At 38.0% G+C, this 12,300-nt stretch overlaps 1 protein-coding gene across 5 annotated transcripts in view; it reads left to right on the top strand.

Annotated features, from left to right (window-relative positions):
* LOC127864613 (zinc finger protein 436-like) overlaps window positions 1-12,300 on the top strand; it is a 165,797-nt gene that overhangs the window by 119,445 nt on the left and 34,052 nt on the right. Inside the window, exon 1 of one of the 5 annotated variants that reach the window (XM_052404404.1) lies at window positions 7,914-7,997. The exons of the other annotated variants lie outside the window; for them this stretch is intronic. The gene's annotated coding sequence lies outside the window, so the exon portion shown is untranslated. Of the gene's footprint in view, window positions 1-7,913; window positions 7,998-12,300 lie in introns of those variants that run through there. 5 annotated transcript variants of the gene reach the window in all.

The raw sequence follows: 12,300 nt of genomic DNA, 5'->3' as shown, positions 1-12,300 counted from the left end.
GTGAGACATTATCTTCATGGCAATAGTGAGACATTACCTTTATGGCTATAGTGAGACATTACCTTTATGGCTATAGTGAGAATTTACCTTTATGGCTATAGTGAGACATTACCTTTATGGCTATAGTGAGACATTACCTGTATGGCTATAGTGAGACATTACCTTTATGGCTATAGTGAGACATTACCTTCATGGCTATAGTGAGACATTACTTGTATGGCTATAGTGAGACATTACCTGTATGGCTATAGTGAGACATTACCTTCATGGCTATATTGAGACATTACCTTTATGGCTATAGTGAGACATTACTTGTATGGCTATAGTGAGACATTACCTGTATGGCTATAGTGAGACATTACCTTCATGGCTATATTGAGACATAACCTTTATGGCTATAGTGAGACATTACCTTTATGGCTATAGTGAGACATTACCTTTATGGCTATAGTGAGGCATTACCTTCATGGCTACAGTGAGACATTACCTGTATGGCTATAGTGAGACATTACCTTTATGGCCATAGTGAGACATTACATTTATGGCTATAGTGAGACATTACCTGTGTGGCTATAGTGAGACATTACCTGTATGGCTATAGTGAGACATTACCTGTTTGGCTTTAGTGAGACATTACATGTATGGCTATAGTGAGACGTTACCTCTATAGGACTATAGTGAGACATTCCCTGTATGGCAATAGTGAGACATTACCTGTATGGCTATAGTGAGACATTACCTTTAGGACTATAGTGAGACATTACCTGTATGGCAATAGTGAGACATTACCTGTATGGCTATAGTGAGACATTACCTTTATGGCTATAGTGAGACATTACCTGTATGGCTATAGTGAGACATTACTTTTATGGCTATAGTGAGACATTTCCTTTATGGCTATAGTGAGACATTACCTTTATGGATATAGTGAGAAATTACCTTTATGGCTTTAGTGAGACATTACCTTTATGGCTATAGTGAGACATTACCTTTATGGCTATAGTGAGACATTACCTGTATGGCTATAGTGAGACATTACCTTTATGTCTATAGTGAGACATGACCTTTATGGCTATAGTGAGACATTACCTTTATGGCTATAGTGAGACATTACCTGTATGGCTATAGTGAGACATTACCTTCAAGGCTATATTGAGACATTACCTTTATGGCTATAGTGAGACATTACCTTTATGGCTATAGTGAGACATTACCTGTATGGCTATAGTGAGCCATTACCTTTATGGCTACAGTGAGACATTACCTGTATGGCTATAGTGAGACATTACCTTTATGGCCATAGTGAGACATTACATTTATGGCTATAGTGAGACATTACCTGTGTGGCTATAGTGAGACATTACCTGTATGGCTATAGTGAGACATTACCTGTTTGGCTTTAGTGAGACATTACATGTATGGCTATAGTGAGACGTTACCTCTATAGCTATAGAGAGACATTCCCTGTATTGCAATAGTGAGACATTACCTGTATGGCTATAGTGAGACATTACCTTTAGGACTATAGTGAGACATTACCTGTATGGCAATAGTGCGACATTACCTGTATGGCTATAGTGAGACATTACCTTTATGGCTATAGTGAGACATTACCTGTATGGCTATAGTGAGACATTACTTTTATGGCTATAGTGAGACATTTCCTTTATGGCTATAGTGAGACATTGCCTTTATGGATATAGTGAGAAATTACCTTTATGGCTTTAGTGAGACATTACCTTTATGGCTATAGTGAGACATTACCTTTATGGCTATAGTGAGACATTACCTTTATGGCTATAGTGAGACATTACCTGTATGGCTATAGTGAGACACTACCTTTATGGCTATAGTGAGACATTACCTTCATGGCTATAGTGAGACATTACCTTCATGGCTGTAGTGAGACATTACCTGTATGGCTATAGTGAGATATTACCTTTATGGCGAAAGAGAGACATTACCTGTATGGCTATAGTGAGACATTACCTTCATGGCTATAGTGAGACATTACCTGTATGGCTATAGTGAGAAATTACCTTTATGGCTATAGTGAGACATTACCTTTACGGCTATACTGAGACATTACCTTTATGGCTATAGTGAGACATTACCTGTATGGCTATAGTGAGACATTACCTTTATGGTTATATTGAGACATTACCTGTATGGCTGTAGTGAAACATTTCCCGTTTGGCTATACTGAGACATTACCTGTATGGCTATAGTGAGACATTACCTTTATGGCTATAGTGAGACATTACCTTTATGGCTATAGTGAGACATTACATTTATGGCTATAGTGAGACATTACCAGCTCGGAGCAGGAAAGTTTATTTGAGTCCTCTAAATGCGAATATCCAACCGCAGCATATACAATTTCAACAAAGTCATATTTTAGTTTCTAAGTTTTGAAGAAGAAAAACAACAACAGACGGACGGATGGACATCGATTATGACAGGAAAAAATATCGGGCACCCTCGGCAACTTTATTTAACCAAAATAAGAATTTGGAAGTACGGAAACGGCGGCGAATATACGTACTACCCCACCCACCCCCACGATCCGTATTGGGAACATATTTATGATGAACATAATTTTGAATTTTAACTACAGAATAAGTGCAGATCGAGGGTACCGTGCAGATCGAGGCATATCTAACCACAGCAATTTACGGCCCATGCTGTTTCATGACATACAGAACCAACATGGCATTCGGACACTTCAACGCGAAAATTGCATATGACGATATTAATAATTAATTTATTATGATGTCAATTTTTAACTAATATGATACAAAACGACGACGAGGAAGAGGAGGACGACGACGAATATGATGATCACAACACTGATGACAACGACGACGACGATGATGAGGAGGTGGAGAAAGAGGAGGAGGAGGAGAAGGAGGAGGTGGAGGAGGAGAGGGACGACGACGATGACGATGATGACGATCATGATGGTGATGGTGATGATGATGATGATTGTGTGGACCCGGAGTATGCCCCAACACTCCCACCTAATTTACTGACTAAACTCACTGAAGTTGGAGACGAATGTTGCATTATATGTGTGCTGCAAATTTTAGTTGAAACCGAAAGATTTTCAATTTTGTTGTTAGGGAAAGCCAACCAGAGGATCCCCAGCCTATCCGGTATGGTGACCTCCAACTAATTTCGCATGCTTCCGGGAACGGGGATGTAACTCGGGTCGCCGAGGTGAAAACCGTTTACCCTTCTTCAAGATGTAAAACAGAGCTACCAGTCTGTGGAGTTGCTTGATCGACAAGATTCAGCAGCAACACTTAATTAGTTTACTGAGTAATACTTGGCCGTGACGCTGCAGTATTTGATTGGCTTTGCGGCAATTATATCAACGAACGATAGGTTAACTATTTAGCCATAAATGATACTATATAATACAAATGAACTATTCTCACTCGCCTTTGTACGTTAATAAATAGAGAATAATTAGTATACTGCAAAAGGCGCCATATCTGTTGGAGATTCCTAAATAAGAGAGCGAACTATATTTCAAAATGGGCGCTTATAAACGGAGTTGTGTTTAATAGAACAAAAAAATACATGGTTATTACTTATTATGTGTTGTATGTTGTTTTTTTATGGCATAACAATGTTTTGAAACAGTGGGTTATGTGGTACGATTTATAAACGAATTAATCAATCCGTCTTTGTACAGAGTAATGCATTCACAATACATTTAATCTGAACTCTGGGAAACCCGGGCTAAATGCATATGCATAAAGTATCGTCCCAGATTAGCCTGGGCAGTTCGCAATGGCTAATTAGCAGTACCGTCCCAGATTAGCCTGGGCAGTTCGCATTGGCTATTTAGCAGTACCGTCCCAGATTAGCCTGGGCAGTTCGCAATGGCTATTTAGCAGTACCGTCCCAGATCAGCCTGGGCAGTTCGCAATGGCTAATTAGCAGTACCGTCCCAGATTAGCCTGGGCAGTTCGCATTGGCTATTTAGCAGTACCGTCCCAGATTAGCCTGGGCAGTTCGCAATGGCTATTTAGCAGTACCGTCCCAGATCAGCCTGGGCAGTTCACAATGGCTATTTAGCAGTACCGTCCCAGATTAGCCTGGGCAGTTCGCAATGGCTATTTAGCAGTACCGTCCCAGATTAGCCTGGGCAGTTCACAATGGCTTTTAGCAGTACCGTCCCAGCTTAGCCTGGGCAGTTCGCAATGGCTATTTAGCAGCACCGTCCCAGATTAGGCTGGGCAGTTGGCAATGGCTATTTAGCAGTACCGTCCCAGATTAGTCTGGGCAGTTCGCAATGGCTTTTAGCAGTACCGTCCCAGCTAAGCCTGGGCAGTTCGCAATGGCTATTTAGCAGTACCGTCCCAGATTAGCCTGGGCAGTTTGCAATGGCTATTTAGCAGTACTGTCCCAGGTTAACATGGACAGTTCGCAATGGCTATTTAGCAGTACCAGTTCGCAATGGCTATTTAGCATTACCGTGCCAGATTAGCCTGGACAGTTCGCAATGGCTATTTAGCAGTACCGTGCCAGATTAGCCTGGGCAGTTCGCAGTGGCTATTTAGCAGTACCGTCCCAGATTAGCCTGGGCAGTTTGCAATGGCTATTTAGCAGTACCGTCCCAGATTAGCCTGGGCAGTTCGCAATGGCTATTTAGGAGTACCGCCCCAGATTAGCTTGGACAGTTCGCAATGGCTATTTAGCAGTACCGTCCCAGATTAGCCTGGGCAGTTCGCAATGCCTATTTAGCAGTACCGTCCCAGATTAGCGTGGGCAGTTCACAATGGCTATTTAGCAGTACCGTCCCAGATTAGCCTGGACAGTTCGGAATGGCTATTTAGCAGTACCGTCCCAGATAAGCCTGGGCAGTTCGCAATGGCTATTCAGCAGTACAGTCCCAGATTAGCCTGGACAGTTCGCAATGGCTTTTTAGCAGTACCGTCCCAGGTTAGCCTGGGCAGTTCGCAATGGCTATTTGGCAGTATCGTCCCAGATTAGCCTGGACAGTCTGCAAAGGCTATTCAGAAAGGATTTTATGGATTTTTTCGTCTAAATAAAGTCTCTCTGAAACAAAGATCCAGATTAGGCGGAAAGTGTCTTCTCTGTTGAGTCTGTGCGGTCCGCAACGGCAAATCTTGGACGATACTTTACATACATGCATTTATCCCTGTTTTCCCATAGCGAGGCTCACACCAGTTATGACATTAATCATTTCTTCATAACCATATGTTGTTGCATGAATCCAATACTTTTCTGACGGTTGATCTACTTGCTAATTTACATTTACAGAAAAAATACAGAAAAAGAAGTTGTATGTTAAATTTATACTACCTTATTTGTTTGAAATTTACACTCTACCATATTGATTGTGTATCTTTTGTCGACACGCTATGGACAGTTCATATTTTTACGATTAAACCTACGTTACCTGTGGCCATTTCAATTGCCAAACAACATAAACACGAAAACGTTTTTACACCTGCTTATATCAAAATTGCGTATAATAATGGATGTGACGTTATGACCGATGTGATGCCATTTTGAGAATACAGATGCTTACGTTACCATTGACTTTATGCAACCACACACCATTTAGCATAAAGTTTACTCTAGAGAGTTTTTATAATACTAGTACTTTCAAAGTGTAGTGATTACACTATATGTTATAGTATATGTTATTATACCGTTAAATCTCGAACTCGAAATAAAATGTGTATGATAATAATGTTTTGATAAGACTGCTTTGTCCTTTAAAGTGCCACATCCTGATCTTAGCGCAGGGTCCTTGATTTTGGCGTCATTTATTTTGGACAATTATCTGCGAAATCCACAAAATGTTTCTTGTGTGTAAAAGAAGTGACCTACCCTTCCATTTGTTAATGTTTTATGTCATTATACTGATGCTCGAATTGTCATAGTCGGCTCAGGTACTAGTTAAAAATACCCTGAGTACAGTATACTACAAAGTACCCGGAGTACGAAAAATATGCTACAAAGTACCACAGAGCCGTTTTCCTTTAAGCGTTGTTTACGCACTCGGCGTGCATTATATATAGAATACTAGGTTAGCGTTGAATACAGAGAAGTTTATGTTGCGAGGCTTAGAACGCCGGGAGCGCGAGCCTTGGCGAGCGCTTTCGGTGTTCGAGCCGAGCAACATAAACTTCTCTGTATTCAGCGCTAATCCTAGTATTCCCATTTGATTTTTTTCAACGTGACATTTAACATAAATAGATCTACTAACCTTAACAATAATTTTAATTCAGTCTTAAAAGCGCTTAAAATCTAACGAATGTAACCATGCGTAGTGATATAACTGTATTTGTTCTGGTACGCAAAATAGTCTTACAAATTCACACACAAACTGTAAAACAAGTAAAAATATCACCATATGCGTCGATTCAATTTTACGCAGTATGCGAATTGTAACACATTACGACCGCGTAAAGAAGATTTTACTTTACATAAATTCATTTTATTTTCGAACGAAAATGATAAAAATCCAATATGGCGGCGATTGCTCCTGACAAAATGATGTCGATGTCAACATACATGTACACAATCGATGACCTTGACAATTTCGACGAGTAAACAGACAATTGCAGCCACTGACACTTTATTTGACTTAATATAGAGGGCAATACCTTTTCCGACTTCGGACGACGAATTCAAGGACGCGCAGAACGTGTTTTTTTTAAATAATGTTATTGGTATGCCGTGTGTGATCCGATGCATAAATGGCGCCCATGTTAAAATAATTTCCCCGAGAACAGGGAACGACAAAAGTACAAAAAAACACGTTCGAACTAGTATCTTACCTGTAATTATCCTTTAAAATCCATCTAATAATCCATTTGACTCAATAATTGACGATTTTGCATCTTTGCAAATTTCTGCATACAAACATAATTGTGTTTGAACTTGCACAATGTTTTATTGTCTATGGTAAATGCCCTCATTGTACAAGAAAATAATTTAATATATAAATACACAAAGAATGGAAAACTTTTCATTACACAACAGATAAATGAGTGGATAATACCCGTGTACAAAATGGGACGTCCCGAATTCCAGTGTGGTGCTATTTTTACCATCTTATACTTTACACAGCTCTTTGCCTAACGTGAATTAAAATCGGAAAGCAATTATTGCAGATTATTTATGAAATGTGCGATATTTGTATGGCTTGTTGTACATTCTTAAATGTCAAAAGTATATGCATGGATTATAAACAATGCACATTACACGAAATAAGGAAAAGAGCAAAACGCTCGATTGGTCATTGTCGGCTCGGGTACTACTTACATGTACCCCGGGTACTCTTAAGTATACTTACATGTACCCCGGGTACGGTAAATATACTTAATCGTACCCGGTCGATTTTAGACTGTACCCGAGTAATATTCCCGCCCAAAATCCGATGTCGTAAAACGCGCTACCGATTATCTTAAAAAAGTTCTCTTTTAACAAAACTGCATCAACATGCTTTTTGAGTATGAGTTTCGATAATATAGAGGCCATCTTACAGAAAATTGACATACATGTGAATATAATAAATTTCAAAAAGTAGCCGACAAAGACCGATTGAGCGTTACATTTCCCGGGTACGTTTTAGTATATTTACCGTACCCGGGGTACATGTAAGTATACTTAAGAGTACCCGGGGTACATGTAAGTAGTACCCGAGCCGACAATGACCAATCGAGCTAAATGCTCTGACAATTCAAATATGTCGATAAACAGTACATGTACATGTGAAATAAGTCGCGTTTATAATAAATCGTCAAAAAATGGGGAAAATGACACAATAAGTATGTCATTTTATGACGCCATCAATCAGCTGATTGATTATACGGATGGCGAAAAATTATGGCATATGACTAAATTTAATCGTATTCAAGTGGTTTGTAACCGCTTCAAAATGGCGGCAAATAATTATTTGTTAACAACATTTGAATTCGAAAATCGAAATCGTTGTCACAAAAAAGCAGGTAAATCTAGGAGACAGACTTCTGTTTTCAAGTGTTTGCATTATTGTTTTCAGTTAGATAAAAATTTGATCTTGGAAACAATAAGGACACTAACTGTGAGTGTAGGAAGTTGGGAAGACGGGTGATGGACGTGTCGTGCCACTACCAGTTCGTACCATTTATATTTGTGTAGGAGGGTACCGTGTCAGGGTTTTTTTTACTAAGAAAGTGATGCCGATATTCGGCGTCTTCCCCTACCAGAATTTTTCCCCTCAAAATACAATTTCCCCACCAAAAATATCATTTTTCACCAAAATATATTTTCTCTCAAAGAAATGTTTATTTATCCTTTGGGCATTCGACAATTATCCAATTTACACCATGTACAACGATCTTTCTCTCTCTCCAGACGAACACAAAAAATCTGGGAATCCCAGTTATTCTAAATATAGCTCTTAAATTACGTCATGTAAACTGGGCAACTAATCGTAATAATCATGTGACTATTTTACTGGATACCGGTCTTGCGCAAGAAGGGTGTCTCGTCAATAAATTACCGGAAACCAGTCAAATTTTCATCCGGGCTATGTGCAAGCCAAGATATAAACGTGAAAACAGAAAAAAATGTCTCACAATTGGCGTTCTTACACAAACAAAATAAAACATTCGGACTCGGAAGATACTGAACGCATCGAGGCATTTTTTAAGAAAGAATCATCGAAAACCGTTATAACCCAGCAGGATTCTGAGGTAATCAACATCAAACATTGTGAAAGTGAAAGTAGACAATCGGCAGCTGCCGCTCCTTTCCCTTCCAATACGGTAGCAGATCAAGATCGTCAACCCATTCATCATGAAATTGAAATCACAAAATTGACATCGTCCCCCGGCCCCAGTACAGAAATGTTTGAAAACATTTCCCATAATTAGATCTACACCTGCAACTTAATTAAGGACTTTGACTTGAATACGTGTTAAATGTGTTTAAGAACAAAAAGGACGGAGACAAGCCTCTTTTGATGAGTTATAGACATTGAAATGAACAGTTTTTATTTTTTCCCCTAATATGTCTCTTTCGCACTCTTTTTTCCCCTTTCACCCAGCGTCCAGCATCTTCCCCTTTCTCTAAAAAAAAAAACCCTGCGTGTGTAGGGTGGCGTTGGACGTTTCGTCACAATGATTATAAATAGGCGGATAGGTGTGAATAATACCGTATATTAGGTGTGAATCATAATGGGAATGTTTCGCGCCTTTCATTGTCACCTCTGTGCAACGCAAATACAACATTTCTTTATTGTCCCCTACCGGTTTCACCGGAGGTGACTTATGGTTTGCGCTCTGTGTGTCCGTCAGTCTGTCACACTTTTCTGGATACTGCGATAACTTTAAAAATCTTCATTTTTTTCATGAAACTTGAAACATGGACAGATCACAGGGAAAAGTCTCGATTTTTTACTATATACTATATTTACTAACAAGGGATACAACTAGGCACAATTTCAGTCGACACGGGTTTGCAACAATTATTTTTCGGAATTTCACCCGTGAAAAAACATTAAGACCTATGATTGTGTGCGATTTCCGATGGTATTTGAAAAGACATTTAGAATTATTTCGCAGGCGTATTACTTTATCTTACCATTAACTATGATTTCGTCTGGTTTTAAAACATATTGTTTTCTCGATTATTTTGCACAGCTACAATCGCCATTGTTGTAAAAACCGCCACCGCAGGCTTTCTGAAAAGTCACAAAAAGTGCCTGTCAACCGGACAGGCCGATGGAAAAGTTCGCCTGGCCGGACAAAAATTTACCTGAACGAACAGCATGAGTTTATAGCTGAAGAATAAATATATATCATCATATTTATTGCAATGCAGGGCTCAACATTAACGGTTGTCCAATTGCCCCTGGCAAGTAAACGTTGGGTTCGGGCAAGTTATTTTATAATCTAGTTGTCCGCACGGGCAAGTGCAAAAAAGAACAAAGAAAAACGTGTGTTTCTCTGGTTAAATAGTACAAATAATCACGAACGAATTGCCTGTATGAATTTACCTCGGCGATTGTTTTATCAGTCCAAACTAACTACGCATGGTGCGCATGCTTTTCCAAACTTATTTTTAGAAAGGCCGTAAATGGCTTGGGATTCCAAACATCGGCTTTCAAATGTTTTTGTGTTTATCTTTTTCATTACTATTTAGTTACAAATGACATTGTTGGTGTTTTCAGTCACGAAGACAACTACTAAAATTATATAACTATATAAAAACAACTACAAATAGCTACGGTATATATATATATTTCATATTTTGGGACATTCATTTTCATCAATCTTTTGCTTTACGTCAATTGACATTTTTGTTACAATTCACGTGTTGTTTACAGTACTTGTAGCAGACGAGAAATGTCCAGTTTATTTAGCTTCGGCTTTACACTTACCTGTAAGTCTGCAAAAATCCAATAAAAAATGCACAGAAAACTAATCCGAAAGTGCCAACAAGTAGAAATTGCAGCGAAAACACAACTTTTTACCAAAATGGAAAAGTGAGTTTGAATGGCTGAGATATTATGAATCGTTAGAAGCAATGTCGAAGACGTGGAAGCGAATGACTAATTATTTCATTAATAATCAAACATTGGCACAAATCTACATTTAGACTTTAATTGCTGTAATCATTTTGTTAAATCTGCAAACATAAAAACGGTTTTGTGGTGTATCATTTTGATCTTTATTAAAAAAATATGAGGTATACAGTTAATGTGATATTTCATGTTTGGGCAAGTGGATTTACGTTCAGGGCAAGTAGATTTTCTAAGTACTTGGCTGGAACACGGCAAGTTGGTTTATAGGTTAATAATGAGCCCTGCAATGTGAAGCCTGTGTATAAGTACACTCGATAAAGTAAAACAAAACACTTGTGTGTTCAAGTGATTACAGTGTATGATGGACAACATTTTTAAATTCTAGTCAGACTCAAAACAAAATAACATAACACGATTGGTGTTGCCATTGAAGAACGTTAGCAACGACAAGTTTTTCATTTGTTTTTTTTTGTTACAACCATTGTAATTGGATAGATGGTAGTATGTCGGACCATTGAAACGGACGTTTTCGAAATAACAACATTTCAAAGAGAGAGCACTCTTAAGAATTAGTGAAGCGTTAGTGTTCTTAATGACAAAAAGGCTTGAAATTCACAGAAAGAGTGATTATAATGGGGTGTTTTCTTTCTTTTGGCAAGTATTAGACTTTTCAGTATTTAGTCATAATAGTTTTGGCCTGTCACAAGAAACGGCGATAGCGCTGGACTGTACAGAATTTTGCTGGACATGACCGGCGGTCCGGCCTTTTAAGGAAGCCTGCACCGAACGATATTGCTTCCCGGCTTTACTTTTGACAACTACATACAAGTCGGGTATAGAAGATCATTGTAAACGACGATAACAACTATGGCCGACTTTTGAAAAGTTTACTGAAGTTGATGGGAAATTATAAAAAATATAAAGTTTAAATCAGTTAGTCATGAATAACATGCGCACGATCTGTTCATAAGGCTGCTGCTTTGTAAATTCATATGGTATAAATGATACAAAATAGCCGCTGATGGATGTTTTACAGGGGTATAACTTGTTTACCTTGTGATGCAAACCCGTGTCGATTTTGATAGCTTTTGCCTTTTTCGCAAAATGTCAGTCTTTTTATGAAAAACATCAAATATTACGTTACAGTTCTATTTTTTTGGTGATTGAAATAACATTAACAAAGAAAAAATCTGTTTTGTTATTTTAATTGCTTTTATTTGGAAGTTGAAAAAACCTAGTTGTATCCCTTGTTAGTATATCGAGGGGTGAAAGTGAAACAGCTCTAAGTGCATTTTTCAAAAATGTTCAGGAGAAGGTTTAAACTGTATCAGAAGAACAATTAAAACAATGAAGGCTTTAAAATTAAAAATTATATTGAGAATAGTCTGCTATAATCACAATTTTTTAAACATGTTTGTATTTTCAAAAATAAATTAGTTATTTGAAAAAATGTCACTTAGACCTTTTTCGCACTAAAATTCTACATTTTTTTACTTAAAGTTAAGAGCAAAAAAGTTCTAAGTGATTTTAAAACAACGTTTAATGATCAATTTACAGTATTTATTTCATATGCAATACTTTCTAAATTTTGAAACTAAGAATATTATACATAAAATGCAAAAAATGACACTTAGAACCTGTTCGAACTGAAAAAATATTTTTTTTCAACTTATTTTTCAGAGCGAAAAGTTCTAAGTGACATAAAGTGAATTGAAAAGTATTGGAAATTCTCACTTTATTGC

The sequence above is a fragment of the Dreissena polymorpha genome, chromosome 1 (assembly GCF_020536995.1).
Source record: "Dreissena polymorpha isolate Duluth1 chromosome 1, UMN_Dpol_1.0, whole genome shotgun sequence".
Classification (NCBI taxonomy): domain Eukaryota; kingdom Metazoa; phylum Mollusca; class Bivalvia; order Myida; family Dreissenidae; genus Dreissena; species Dreissena polymorpha.
Note: the sequence above shows the minus strand (reverse complement) of the source record. Positions and strands in the feature narration are given on the sequence as shown.